This window comes from Trichechus manatus, unplaced genomic scaffold (genome assembly GCF_000243295.1).
Source record: "Trichechus manatus latirostris isolate Lorelei unplaced genomic scaffold, TriManLat1.0 scaffold00103, whole genome shotgun sequence".
Lineage (NCBI taxonomy): Eukaryota > Metazoa > Chordata > Mammalia > Sirenia > Trichechidae > Trichechus > Trichechus manatus.
The window spans coordinates 10,412,414-10,425,605 of NW_004444039.1; the positions used below are offsets into that span (position 1 = coordinate 10,412,414).

Here is a 13,192-nt window from a genome sequence, read left to right on the forward strand (position 1 = left end):
ATTGTTTGGTTGTGGTGGTTGTTGTTGGTGTTAGGTGCCATGAAGTAAATTTTGACTGATAGTAATCCCATGTGACAGAGTAAAACTGCCCCGTAGGGTTTTCTTGGCTGTAATCTTTACGGAAGCAGATCACCAGGTCTTTCTCCTACAGAGCCACTGGGTAAGTTTGAACAGTCAACCTTTTGGTTAGCAGCTAAGCGCTTAACCATTGCACCATCAGGGCTCCTTGTGTGTAGTTAAGATATTATTAGTATTGGTGGGTTATACGTGAGCAAATGTAATTCTGACTTATATAGCTCCCTTATTGTTTATTATTGGAAAAATAGAAGACTTTATACTGCTTTCTGTAGAGATGTATTGGATGTTGTTTATCTTTTGATATAAAACATTCATGAGTCAGCGAGGGCCAGTCACAGGCTCTGACAGTGGTTTGCTGTTAGCTGCTGTCAAGTCAGCCCTGACTCGGGGTGACCCCATGTACAAGGGAATGTTGTACTTCACAGGATTTTCACTAGCTGATTTTCAGAAGTAGATCACCTGGCCTTTCTTCCTAGTCCATCTTTGTCTAGAAGCTCTGCTGCAAGCAACATGCGAGCCAATCAAACCCGGGTGTCCCACATGGGAGAGGAGAGTTCCACCACCGAACCATCACTGCCTGCACACTAGTTTCGACTTCAACGCATTGACTGATTGCTTTGTTTAGCCATTTGGCAAAAGTTGTCAGTTTAAAAATTTAACTGAAGTGGGTATTGTATGTAAATGATATTTTCTGAGTATTTAGAGGCCTCTCTTCTAAACCTTCAAGGAGCCCTGGTAGTGCAACAGTTAGGCGCTCAGCTGCTAATTAAACCCACCCAGCGACTCTGAAGGAGAAAGATCTGGCTATCTGCTTCCATAAGTAAAGGTCAAAGACTAGAAAACTCTATGGGGAAGTTCTACTCTGTCACATGGAGTCACTATGAGTTGACTTGACAGCACCCAACAACTTCTAAATATTCTACCAACAGCTCTCAGTGAATCTACAGAATTGACTAGGAGATGGGAGGGCACTTCCACAACCCTTCTCCCATAACCATTAAGTTCCTTTCTTGGGACTTCTCAGTTTATGACTGTTAATGTGTTTTGCTAAACCTGAAAGGGATAATTCAGGTCTGCTTTCAGTTAATAAACCAATTCCTACACCTCAAAGGCTGATTTCTCCTTTCCTCATGCCACAGAACATGGTTCCCTGAAATAGACATACCCATAAATATTTAAAATGACTATAAACATTAGTGAGATCATGGGAACAATGCAGAGTGATTATGCCACAAGTGTGAATTTTTCCAGAAAGGCATTCTGTGGTGGGAAACCACCTACATTTATTCTCAACAAGTCAAAGCAGGGATGTATGACTATTAAAAGCATTCGAAGCCAACAAATAAACAAAAAAGCAGCACAACCAATTTTAAAAAGCATGAATGTAACCATTAGTGAAAAAAAAACTTCCACCATTTTAATTTATTGAATTAAATGGCTGAAGGATTATTGTAATGAACTGGGCACTATGCGCATCTGAAGCTAGGCTGTGGATGGTTTTATGCTACAAAAAGGGACAATATACTGCAGCGTTTTACAGAAAACATGCTGTTGACCTGTTAAAGTATGTTTTCTTTCCCTCACTCCTTGAGCTTCCTGTTGGGTGAATCCCGGAGCTTCTAGATAAAATGCCCATGCTGAAGTTTTCAAATCCATTTAATGAGGCATCATGACTAAATTTGGCAAGGGCTTTTTTCCCTGTTTCTTTTCCATCTCAAACTGTTTTGATTCATTTGTGAGAAATTTACTTTTGCCAATTGAAAAACCCTTCTGTGGCTGCCAGTCACTAATCTCCCCTGTGACACGATCATTCAGCCAGGCTAAATCCAATATTGACATTTGTATCTTAGGGGAAAAGAGGTTAAGCACTGGGAGGAAGAGCAATTCCTGTGCCCTGCCAAACACTGAGCAGTATCTAAATGTGCTGTGATGGGCTTGTTTCTTGGGGGAACCTTGAGAACTTGGGGTGGGGAGCTTTAATCACATCCAGGTGCCATCAGTCCTTACCTAGTTAGCTAAATGAAAGTTGTTTGAAGCTATCTATAGGTATCTCTGGAACAAGGGATATCATTGCTGATGTCAGATAGATCTTGGTTGAAAGCAGAGAATACCAGGAAGATGTTTACCTGTGTTTTATTGACTATACAAAGGCTTTCAACTGTGCGAATCATAACAGATTATGGATAACATTGCAAAGAATGGGAATTCCAGAAGACTTAACTGTGCTCCTGAATAACCTGTACTCAGACCAAGAGGCAGTCATTCCAAAAGAGCAAGGGGATACTGCATGGTTTAAAGTCAGGAAAGGTGTGTGTAGGTTTGTACCCTTTCACCATACCTATTGAACCTGTATGCTGAGGAAATAACCCAAGAAGCTGGGCTATATGAAGATGCAATCAGTATCAGGATTGGAGGAAGACTCATTAACAACCAGCCATATGCAGATGACACAACCATGCTTGCTGAAAGTGAAAAGGATTTGAAGCACTTATTGATGACGATCAAAGATTACAGCCTTCAGTATGGATTATACCTTAACATAAAGAAAACAAAAATCCTCACAGTTGGACCAAGAAGCAACATCATGATAAATGGAGAAAAGATTGAAGTTGTTAAAGATTTCATTTTATTTGGATCCATAATCAAAGCCCATGGAAACAGCAGTCAAAAAATCAAATGGTACATTGCAATTGGGCAAATATGCAGCAAAAGACCTCTTTAAATGCTGAAAAGCAAAGATGTCACCTTAAGGACTAAGGTTTGCCTGACTCAAGTCATGGTGTTTTCCATCACCTCATATGCATGCGAAAGCTGGACAATGCATATGGAAAACCGAAGAAGAGTTGATGCCTTTGCATTATGGTGAAGGTGAAGATTATTCAATATACCATGGATTGCCAGAAGAATGAAAAATCTGTCTTGGAAGAAGTACAGCTAGAATATTCCTTAGAAGCAAGGATGGCAAGACTTTGTCTTACATACTTTGGACAAGCTATCGGGAGGGACCAGTTCCTGGAGAAGGATATCATGCTTGGTAAAGTAGATGGTCAGCAAAAAAGAGGAAGACCCTCAAGGAGATGGACTGACATAGTGGCTGCAACAATGGGCACAAGGATCGCAATGATTGTGAGGATGGTGCAGGACTGGGCAGTGTTTCGTTCTGTTGTACATAGGGTTGCCAAGAGTTGGAACCAACTCAGCGGCACCTAACAACATAGATGTAGTGGTCTAATTAAAATTCTTCTTGTTAGCTGGCCTTGAGTTGGCCCTCGACTCATGGCAACCTCGTACACAATGGGACAAAACATTGCCCTGATCTTGTGCCATTCCTATGATCGATTAGGGGTCAGATCATTGTGATCCATGGGGTTTTTATTTGCTGATTTTTAGAGGTAGATCACCAGAACTTTCTTCCTTGTCTATCTTAGTCTGGAAGCTTCACTGAAACCTCTTTAGCATCATGTTTGTTGTTGTGTGCCATCCAGTCTATTCCGACTCATAGAGACCCTGTATGGCAGAGCAGAACTGCCCCACGGAGTTTCCTAGGCGATAGTCTTTACAGAAGCACATCACCAGGTCTCTTCTGCTGCAGAACCACTGACCTTTTGGTTAGTAGCCGAATGCTTAACCATTGCGCCTCCAGGGCTCCTTGTTTAGCATCTTAGCAACAGAAAGCCTCCGCTGGCAGATGGATGGTGGCTGCGCCTGAGGTTCACTGGCTGGGAGTCTAACTCGGGTCTCCCGCATGGAGGGTGATAATTCTACCGCTGAGCCATCAGTGTCCCTGTAAAATTCTTCTTAGTGCTCAGAAATCATTTTCTAGTACCATCATCTCAAGGGAGTCTCTTAAATATCTCTACTGGCTTTTGTTTCTCTGGCAAAAAATACCTACCACTGTAGTCCCCTAAATGTTCTGCCCATTTCCAGAACTAACATTTTTTCTTTCAGACACTTGCCTTAAGGTGACAGGGAGGCAGTAAGATTTCTTCCCACTGAAGATATGTGAGATGACTTATTTAGTTAGGTCCCACTTCCTCAATAGCTCTACAAGATCAGGGTACATCATGCCTTCAGAGTACAGCGACGGGTAGTGACCACTGTTTACCTAACATAAGCATTCTTAGAAAAACAAACAGTTTTTATTTCTCTTTTAGTACAAAATTTTATAAAAGACTGAATTGCTCTGTGAGAAAATAAATGTTTGCAATGTAAAGCAAATGCAAACGTGAGGATAAGGATGAGGATAATTGCTGATGGGACTATAAAATGGTACAACCACTATGGAAAATGGTATGGCACTTAAAAAACTAGAAATAGAACTACCCTATGATCCAGCAATCCCGCTCCTAGGTATATACCCTAAACCCAAATCAAACCCATTTCTTTTGAGTCAATTCTGACTCATAGCAGAGTAGAACTGCCTCATAGGGTTTCCAAGGAGCTGCAGGATTCAAACTGTTAACCTTCTGGCTAGCAGTAAGATCTTAACTATACCCTAGAGACCTAAAAATAATGACACGAACAGACAGACATATGCATACCTATGTTCACCGCTGCTTTATTCACAATAGCAAATACATTGGAAACAACCAAAGTACCCATCAACGAATGAATGGATACGGAAATTGTAGTACATACATACAATGGAATACTACGCAAACATAAAGAACAATGATGAGTCTGCACAACATATTATAACATGGATGGATCTGGAGGGCATAGTACTAAGGGAAATAAGTCAAGCATATAAGGACAAATATTGTATGATCCCTCTTTCATAAGAAGACAAGAATAGATAAATATAGAGAGATCAGTGTTCATTGGTGGTTACCAGGGAAAGGAGGGAGGCGGGGAAAGTATACTTTAGACCACAGAGACTTGTTATTTTTGGTGATGGGAAAAGTGGCACCAAATGTGAACGTAGTGAGCACAGCACAACCAGAGGAAAACCCAAAGCTTCAAACTGGTTTGACCCCCTGCTGAGAATTTGCATTTCCACCATAGATATACTGAATCAGAATCTACATTTTAACAAGACTCCTGGGTGATTCTTATGTATACATAAGAGTCACCTGGGGATCCGTAAGAATCACCTGAGGATCTTGTTAAAATGTAGATTCTGAGGGATATTGAAGCATGAGGATGGAGCGGTTGTTCAGGCTGCTCCCCTGGAGACTGGGCAGAGTCCGGTGGCTCTTGGGCTTCTCTGAGCATGGAACTACCTGGCAGCTCCAGATCATGAAAGAGAAAGCACTAGAGGTTTATGATTTGATTCAAACTATCCAGGACCCAGAGAAGCCCAATACTTTAGAAGAGCTGGAAGTGGTAACAAAAAGTTGTGTGGAGGTTCAGGAGGTAAATGAAGAAGACTAGCAGGTTATTGTCAGGTTCACATCAACAGCAACTCTTTAGTGGGCTGTGCTTAAGAGGAAAACTTCAGTGGTGTTTACCATTTAAACAGAAGCTGGAAATCTACATTTCCGAAGGAAGCCACTCCGCAGAAGAAGACATCAACAAGCAGATAAACGACAAAGAGCAAGTGGCAGCTGCAGTGGAGAACCCCAACTTAACGAAACATCGTGGAACCGTACATTCTTGAACCGGATTAATATATAGCTGTTTAAACAGCCATTGAACTGCAATTATTTATATATTTGTTTAAACTCTTTGTAAAATGTAAAAGACTCATGTTTAATACCTAGGTGATTTGTACCTCAGAAGATTTTCTTAGAGGATTATTTCCAAGCAAGATGTAATTGTCAGGTAGGACCTAGTTTGTTCAGTGGGTAACGTTCTCAGGATTTGTAACACTTAAGTGATCAGAGACATATTTTCTAGTTATTACGTGTGAGATGAGTTGCTATTTTTCTGATACAACTACTTTTCATGTCAAATGTCTACTGAGCTCAAATGTATTCAGTTTAAAGCATTATTCTGTAAAATATAAATAAATGGATATGATTCTTGTAAAAAAGAAAAATGTAGATTCTGATTCATTGTATCTGGAGTGGAAATTCAAATTCTCAGCAGGGGGTCAAGCCAGAACAAACTGGTCTGAAGCCCTGATAAAAATGAGCGTTTGAGCACATATGGATGGATATAGGCAAATTGCTGTATGGGTAGGTATAGGTGTGTACATCGGTAAGAACCAATACAAGTATCTATAATATATATATAAAAAAAAAACAAACCTGTTGCCGTTGAGTCAATTCCGACTCATAGCAACCCCATAGGACAGAGTAGAACTGCCCCATAGTGTTTCCAAGGAGCCCCTGGTGGATTCAAACTGCTGACGTTTTGGTTAGCAGCTGTAGCTCTTAACCAGTACGCCATGGGGGTTTCCACAACAAATATATGGGTGAAGGCACATATATTTATTGAAGACAAAAATATGCATACACCCCAGACATAACCAAACACCTTCCAAGATTGGTTTTCTGGGTTTGAAGGCTTAGGACCATAGTCTCATGGGGGCGACTCAGTCAATTGGCATAACACAGTTCACAAAAATCATGATGTAGCATCTGAGGTAATAAAAGCTGGTGAGTGGCCATCTAGAACACAACTATGGGTCTCTATTCACCAGGAGCAAAACAGTAAGAAAGTAACCAAAAGTTCAGAGAAGAAACAAGTCTATACGAGCCACAACCTCATCTAACCTCAGATCAGAACTAGATGGTGCCCAGGTACCACCACTGACCATTCTGAGCAGGGTCACAATATTTCATCCCATATAGAATGGGAGAAAAATATGGAGCAGAACTCAAATTATTATTAAAAAAAAAAAGCCAGACAAACTGGAACAGTAGAGAACAGAAGACTCCCTGAGACTAATGCCCTGAGACACTCTTTAAACCTAAAACCAAGCCTATCCCAAGATCACCTTTTCGCTAAGAAGCTGAGTGGCACAAAAAACAAAGGACGTTACCCATCATCAGATCAGTGCCCTACTTAGAAACCATCATTATGGGACCAAAAGGTCAACAATTATTCATAAGGGGAGATAAGAAGATAAGGGGGCAGGGAAACTAGAGTACTGGAAAGGGAACAAATAGAATCAATTAAAGAGAATGTTGACACATTGTAAATAAATGTAACTAATGCCACTGAACAATGTGTGTCAAAATTGTCAAATCGGAACCTAACTTGCTGTGCAAACTTTCACCAAAAACTGAGTAAAATACTATTTTTTGTTAAAATGTAGATGTGAGAATTTGAAATGACTGAAGGAATTGAACGAAAATTGAAGTGAGAAAAGGTCGAGGTACAATTTGCAGACGAGGAAAACAGACCCAGTACTGTTTACATCCAATTCTTTTGATGTCGCTTACATTATCCACCCTTCTTCCCTACTGATGCATTAATCTCCTTTCTTTATGTTTCTTACCAAATTAAACTAAAAGGGAAAATATTATACAGAGAGGGTGAAACGCTTATAGCGTTCTAGCATTTGCTGAACCTCAGTGTTTCTTTCTTATCAGTTAAGAATATTCTCTGGTAAATAGTATCAGACTGCGCTAGCATGGAGATGCTTAGCCCCGATACCTTCTTAATTATGTATTACTACATTCTGTTGCTTTAGGAACATGTTAATTTTTGTCTCTGTAGCTGATGGGGTGCAAATTTGCTCACATAATCCTAACACAACTACTCTTTTATGTCTTTCTGCACAGTTATTTACATACCCTTATTATTTTTTCAAAAATGTATTTATGGGACTATTTTAAATGCTTGTTTCTAATTAATTTTAAAAGGAAAGTCATCAGTAGTGACGTCTTCTCTTTTTAGTTTTAAGCCAAGAGTAGTTAATTTTTTTTTCAGCTGTTTATGATTTGAGCTCATTTTGAACCTCTCACCTTGCAAGCTGATTTCACTACCTCTTAAAAACCAGGTCAGTTTCCCTTGGGTACTCATACTCAAGCCCAGTATACCAACTTCCTAAATTCCCAGCCCTCTAGGTATCTCTTCCCTTTCCACCTTGGAATTGCACTATTTGTCAATATCCATTATGCAAGTTATTATTATGTAAATTTTATAGCATTCTGCATCAGCTATTCATCACTCTTGCCATCAATTCCATAGATCAGTTGGAAAAATGGTGAAGTATAGAAAATTAATAGCAGCTGAATCAAAGGGAAAAAAAAAAAACAACCTAGGCTTCAACATTCAGACTTCCCTGAGAGTATAACATTGGTTTGGGAGTACAGATCACAAATGAAGATTTTCTCAGACTCTAAGAGTTGGAAGAGATACTGATTATCTACTAAGTCAATATAGTTCATCACTGTGCCACTTAATATAGGTTACTGGATAAGTTCATTGTCAAAATATAATTATCAAAACGTTAAAACCATGACGCTCATACAAATACAGAATGAGTTTATGTTAAAATGTATTCAAGATACTAATGAGGGAATCATTAAGTGGAAAAGCTGATTAAAATGAGAATAAGACAAATAAATATTATACTAGGAGGAAATTCTAAAATAAGTTTGATGAATTAGAAGCAAAACTGGTTAATGTCCTATAGGACAATACAACTATAACCTTTACGGTTATCCTTTCTACTGGGCATCTCTCCTTGTAAAGATCTACACATTAACATATAATGCACAGAGTTGGAGTTTATAATTAATAGTAATAGCAAAGCCAAACAGAGGTACACTACCTAAATAATTAAATAATCTTTGGGTGAGCTTGTTCAAAAAAGAAAAAGAAAGCCTCCATATGACATTAAAAGGACATGCCTCCCACCTTTTGCTTTATCTGTAAGCTTTAAGTAGCATGGTTAATAAATTTCTAGTTTATTCAGGGCTTACGGCAGACTGAATAATGGCTCCTCAAAGATGTCCACATACTAATCCCAAATCTGTGAACAGGTTACCTTACATGGCAAATGAGACTTTGCAGATGTGATTAAATTAAGGATCTTGAGAAGATTAGTGTGGGTTATCCAGGTGGGCCCAATGTAATCATGAGGATCCTTTTAAGAAGGAGACAAAGGGTCAAAGGCAGGAAAAGGAGATGGGACGACAGAAGCGGAGGTCGGAGTGATGCTCAGTGAAGGTGGAAGGGGGCCACCCACAGAGAAATGCAGGCAGCCTCCCAAATCCGGGAAAGGCAAGAAAACAGATTCTCCCCTGGAACCTCCAGAAGAAACCAACTCTGCCAACTCATCTTGGATTTCTGACCTCCAGAACTGTTAGATAATAGATTTGTGTTGGTTTAAGCTACTAAGTTCCTGACAATTTGTTTCAACAGCCTGGCAAACTAATGCAGAGCTCATAGAGAGGGGGAGCTCATAGCATCTGAAATATGGGACTTGTTGGAGAAATGGTAAATTCTAAAAATTCAAACTAATCCGTATGTACTTTGCCCACCTACAAATTAATATATCCAGGGCACGGAAAGTTTGACAGAAAATTTTATGAACAGTTAAGCCCCCAAATTTACTTTTACTGAGTTGAGATACAATACGGTTAATTTAAAAAACAAATACAACAAAATCCCTGCTTTGTTGAGTCTGCAAATCCAAAGAAAAAATGAAATACACTTTATTATGCTCATCAACTGTATGACTGCATAGTTAACTGTTAAACTCAATAAAAGTGACTTAAATTTTTAACTCTTAATTGACTCCATAACTTGTGTAACGATAATATACACTATTTCCTCTTATGTGTATATAGCCGCAAATCAGTTGTTTAAATCTCTCCTTGATGTTGAGTTGTAAAGTGACTAAGCTTAATTCCAAGCCTCAGAAAAGTTACCTGGGGCCTTATTATTATTATTTTTTAATTTGGGTTCCCCAACACCCCCAGAAGTCTCTAACTGCAGATCTGATCTGCAAGGTTTGGAAACGAGTTATCTGCGTTTGTTGTCCCCTCTTTGGAACTCTTCAAAGCTGTCCCATTGCTCTTGAGAGAAAGTGCAAACCCCTCACATAAGGCTAACAATATGATGTGATCTGAACCCTGTTGCCAGTCCAGCCTACCTTGTGCTTCCTCACCTCAAACTCTGGGATGACACCCCCTGTGCCTTTTTCAGTTCCTCTAATTGACTCACCTGTCCACCAGGAGAACTCATCCTGCCCTTCCACCCACAGCCAAGGAAGCATCTACTCATTCTTTAGGTCCACGCTTAGTCTGACCTTCCTCTGGAAGCCTTCCCTGCATCCTAAGGCTGAGTTAGAGAGTCCTGCTGCACGCTTCCACAGCCCCTCCTTCTTCCCCGTTACAACTTCTGTTTGCGTATTGACTATGAAGTCGCGGGAAGTGGGGACGAGGTCTATCACAGTTTGTCCTTTGTTGGGTTACACCAAATCAACAAAGGCACCCCCAGGAACTTGAATCCATGCCACTTCCCCCACTGATTAGATGTAGGAAGAAAAGCAACAGCGGTAAACGTCAGGATTATCAGGCCCAGACAGACCCCTTGGCAGACATTGGTCCCGGAAATCATGGGTAGGGACACACCTTCCAATCCTGGTGATGAATGCGACAGAGTGATATACCACAGTGTTGGCCTCTCTACCTAAAATGTCATCATAAACTTACGACCTCTGTAATATCACCATAAACGCACATGCAGTTGTCTTTGGGACTTCCCTGGGATTCCCTGGGACACATTTCTTGGGCACATTACAAGCTGCTCCTCTGTAGGTGGGTGATTGCTTCAGACTCCTTGAGCAGTATGACCAAGCCAGAGGCTTTGTGTGGGCTGCGTAAGGCTGTAACGTTTAGGAGAGCCTCCATGTGCCTAAACACAGAGTAGGTGCTCAATAAACATATGTTGAACAATGAAAGATCTTAACAACCTTTTTGCTAATTTGCAGAAAGGCTTATTGTATCTGAGCACTTTTGTGTCTCGACACATACACGTAACCTAATAACATAAATCTGTGAGGAGGTAGTTGTTTGGTATTACAGGTTTTTTGTTGTTTTGTTTTTAACTATCTCTTTTTACACATCTTGTCTCTACTCGGAATATTCTTCCTCTATCCACACCCAAGTCATCACTCACTTAAAACTGATCTGAGAACAGGTTAAGCTGAGATGAAATAAGAATAACCAAGGAGGAAGGGGACGAGGAAGTGAAGGAGCTAATTATAAATAGTTACTGTTACAGATTAAATTGTGTTCCCCTCAAAATATGTGTTGGAATTATAACCCCAATACCTGTGGATGTAATCCTGTTTGGAAATTGTGTTTTCTTTGTTGTGTTAATGAGGTCATACCCAAGTATAGTGGGTTCTAAATCTAATCACTTCTCAGTTATAAAAAGAGCAGATTAGATACAGACTCGTACACACAGGGGAAGACAGACGCCCTGTGAGGATTGTCTACAAGCTAAGAAACCAAGGAATGGGCAAGACTACCTACAAGGAAGGAATCAACATGGCTGAGACTCTGATTTGGACTTTTAGCCCCCAGCACTGTAAGAAAATAAATTTCTGTTCTTTAAAGCAATTCATTTATTGTATTTATCATTACAACAGCGCTAGGAAACAAAGACAATTACCAACTAGGTTTCACGCAGCTATTTTTCCTAGTTTCCTGAGCTTTTATTCAATTCTGGGTAATTCACATCTTGACTAGTGAATACCTCCACAAGTACTCAGGGAAGCAAAGTGTAAGAGGCTTAGAATGTTTGTACAGAGTCAAGTGACCAACTCTTTTAGTCAATAATTTTGAAAAAAGTTAGCCATCATTAGATTCTCTTTCTCCTAATGCTAGATTTTACCATTTGCCTGCGATCAACCCAGGAGTGTCAATGTCAATGAAATTGTAAAAGAGACAGAGAGAAATATATTGCATACATAGAGCAAATCTGGGTTCCCCTAAACCAAACTTGTTACTGTCGAGTCGATTCCGACTCATGGTGACTCCATGTGTTACAGAGTAGAACTGCTCCACAGGGTTTTCTGGGCTGTAATCTTTCCAGAAGCAGATCACCAGGCTTTTCTTCCACAGCATTGCTGGTTGGTTTTGAACTGCCAACCTTTAGGTTAGTAGACCCATTGCTGTGAAGTCGATTCCAACTCATAGTGACCCTATAGGACAGAGTAGAACCGCCCCCATAGAGTTTCCAAGGAGTGCCTGGTGGATTTGAACTGCCGACCTTTTGGTTAGCAGCCATAGCTCTTAACCACCATACCAAGTGCAAACTGTTGGTGTCACCCTGGCACCCTGTTGCACTACCCACTGCCTTCAAGTCGATTCTGATTCATAGCAACCCCATAGGACAGAGGAGAACTATACCATCAGGTGATCGAAGGCTGTGAATCTTTATAGAAGCAAATTGCCACATCTTTCTTCCAAGGAACAACTGGTGGGTTCAAACTGCTGACCTTTCAGTTAGCAGACGAGCGCTTTAACCACTGCACCACCAGGGCTCTTTCTGTGTTTTACTACTGGACCCTAATTTGGGATGATATTTGCCTATTATCCAGTTCACCACTACCAGGAAATGAACATTTCAATTACTGGTGTTATTAAAAGCATTGGATAACGGTGTCCTAAACCACCAGAGGAGCCCACCAGCTCCTCCTTGGAAACCCTGTGGGGCAGTTCTGCTCTGTCCTATAGGGTCACTAGGAGTCAGAATCCACTGGACGGCAACGCTTTTTGTTTTTTTCTCCAAACTGCTGAAAGTTTAAAACAAGTAATATTCCTATCTGTTCATTTAAAATTTTTTGGAAATAAGAAACATGCATATTCCAACTTGAGCTGAGAAAATATAAAGTATTTAATTGCAGATGACATAGATTCTTAAAGTAGCATTATACAAAATATTTTTTTCCTATAAGGTACCATAAGGAAGGTGGTATGAATTTAATTCAACTGGGCATCAAGAAAGCTTTTGATCTAGTGCCATTAAAAAACTAATACAAAACGTCAGCTTTCGGCTATTTTAACATAGGTCAAGTTTTTAGGGAGAATACTAAGTAGGTAAATATGAGCTTAGGATCCCAGACAAAGGGCATTCGTAAGGAAAACCTTTCTAAATGTGGAGTGGTGTCAAGTAGATGTCAAAAGCATCAGATCAATATTGGGAATCGTTTCATTCCATTTTACGACACTATAATCAGGACATAGGAAGGCACAATAAACAG

At 40.1% G+C, this 13,192-nt stretch overlaps 1 pseudogene; it reads left to right on the plus strand.

Annotated features, from left to right (window-relative positions):
* Nucleotides 1-5,175: 5,175 nt before the first annotated feature.
* Nucleotides 5,176-5,687, plus strand: LOC101355885 (MIP18 family protein FAM96A pseudogene; annotated as a pseudogene).
* The last annotated feature ends 7,505 nt before the right edge of the window (nt 5,688-13,192 follow it).